General features: G+C 41.3%; 1 non-coding gene across 1 annotated transcript; it reads right to left on the minus strand.

Moving 5' to 3' along the window:
* Positions 1 to 1,377: 1,377 nt before the first annotated feature.
* Positions 1,378 to 1,484, minus strand: LOC141687870 (small nucleolar RNA R71). The gene has a single exon (XR_012561349.1). It is a non-coding gene; the product is annotated as a small nucleolar RNA R71 (small nucleolar RNA).
* Positions 1,485 to 2,214: the final 730 nt, after the last annotated feature.

Consider the following 2,214-nt stretch of genomic DNA (forward strand, 5'->3'; position numbering starts at 1 on the left):
TAGTTAATTGTTTAATACTTTAGTGTGTGATTATTACATGATATCTAGTATTGGTTGTGCGTATTCGTCTTATGTGCGTCGCGAACATATAAGATAGGGTGTTAATCTCGTGTGAAGCGACGGTGGATCTTGAGATTTAGAACTTGCCATGCTAGCATAGGTTCATGTACGTTGTGCATGATTAGTGGGTAACTCTAACAGTTTTATTTGCCCTATGTAATCAAAAGGAATAACTTGTGCTTAAATCGTTGTGTTGTCAATTTCTGTAGACATATAGGAACTCAACATAATTGATGACTATTCAACTTCTATCTTAATTGTGGATGCTTGGTAGAATGGTATTAGTACAATGAAAGTTGGCTTTTATCAGTTTCGTGTTATTCGATTAATGTCATCACTGTCACATGCTAAAGGTAATAACAATGGCTATAGCAGGAAGTAATAATGAAGTTGTGATCTCATGAGTGTTTTATTATTGATAATTTGAAGTGTTAGTTAAGTGGTTAATTGAGTAGTTAATTATAGTTAATATATAATCAACAATTTTAAGTGTTATTATCTTAACATTGAGAAGTAATCATACATTGGTGAGTGAGTTTAATTAGACAATAAATTAGTTTGAGTCTCTGAGGGAACGAACTAGAAAGTATTCTATATTACTTGCGAACGTGTATACTTGCGTGAATATTAGTGCGTGTTTTCGCCCTAACAAGTTTTTGGCGCCGCTGCCGGGGACTCGGCGTATTTGTCTAGTTTATGTACTTACCATCATTGGTCATTAGGACTCAGTGATTAGGACGTAGTAGTTACTTACTCTTTTCGGTTGTGTTTCAGGTACTTTAGCAAGCGTTTATGCAAACTCGTTCTCGTGCTCGCAAGAGGACTTTAGATACAACTGAGGAGACAGACGAAGTTCTTGATATTCCGGAGAAGTTAGATTTTGAGGATTCGGATTCAGGAACTGAGCAGAAAGAACCAGTAAACATGGGAGATCGTATTGTTCAAGCTGATCCAGCTCTTATGGATTTTTCTCGGCCTAAAATTGATGACATTCAGTCAAGCATCCTTCATCCGGCCATTCAAGCTAACACCTTTGAAATCAAGCCGGGCACTATTCAGATGGTGCAGAATTCTGTTTCTTTTGGAGGAGCGGCAACTGAAGACCCCAACATGCACATAAGGAATTTTGTCGAGATCTGCAGCACTTTTAAGTATAATGGCGTGACTGATGAGGCTATCAAGTTGAGGCTTTTCCCATTCTCACTGAGGGATAAGGCTAAAGACTGGTTATATTCTGAACCAGCTGGGTCCATCACTACGTGGCAAGATCTTGCGCAAAAGTTTCTGGTGAAGTTTTATCCAATGGCAAAGACTGCTGCTATGAGGAGTGCTCTTACTCAGTTTGCGCAGCAACCTACAGAATCTATGTGCGAGGCTTGGGAACGCTACAAGGAAATGTTGAGAAAATGTCCACATCATGGAATGCCGGATTGGATGGTGATCACTGGTTTTTATAATGGTTTGGGGGCCCAATCTCGGCCCATGCTCGATGCAGCAGCTGGAGGCGCCTTATGGGCTAAAAGCTATACTGAGGCGTATAATCTTATAGAGACGATGGCTGCAAATGAGCATTAAAACCCAACTCAGAGGATGACGTCAGGCAAGGTAGCAGGTATTATGGAAGTTGATGCAGCCACCGCTATTGCAGCCCAGCTCCAAGCACTATCAATGAAGGTTGATTCTCTGGCTACGTATGGAGTTAATCAAATAGCTATGGTTTGTGAGCTTTGTGCAGGTTCTCATGCTACGGATCAGTGTTCTCTTGTCAACGAATCTGTTCAGTATGTGAATAATTATCAGCGACAACAGCAGCCTGTGCCAGCGACCTATCATCCTAATAACAGAAATCATCCAAATTTCAGCTGGGGGAATAATCAGAATGCTATTCAGCCACCATATCAGCAAGGAGTGAGTAAACAGTTTAACCCACCTGGATTCCAGCAACCACAGCAGTTGGCTACAAGGCAATCATATCCTCAACAGGGAAGTGCAGCTGCACCTACTAGTGCTAATTTTGAGGAACTTAAGCTGTTGTACAAGAGTCAGGCGGTTTCTATCAAGACCTTGGAAAATCAAATCGGTCAATCAGCCAATGCAGTGCTCAATCGTCAACCTGGCACTCTTCCCAGTGACACGGAAGTACCAGGCAGGAAG

The sequence above is a fragment of the Apium graveolens genome, chromosome 9 (genome assembly GCF_009905375.1).
Source record: "Apium graveolens cultivar Ventura chromosome 9, ASM990537v1, whole genome shotgun sequence".
NCBI classification, from domain to species: domain Eukaryota; kingdom Viridiplantae; phylum Streptophyta; class Magnoliopsida; order Apiales; family Apiaceae; genus Apium; species Apium graveolens.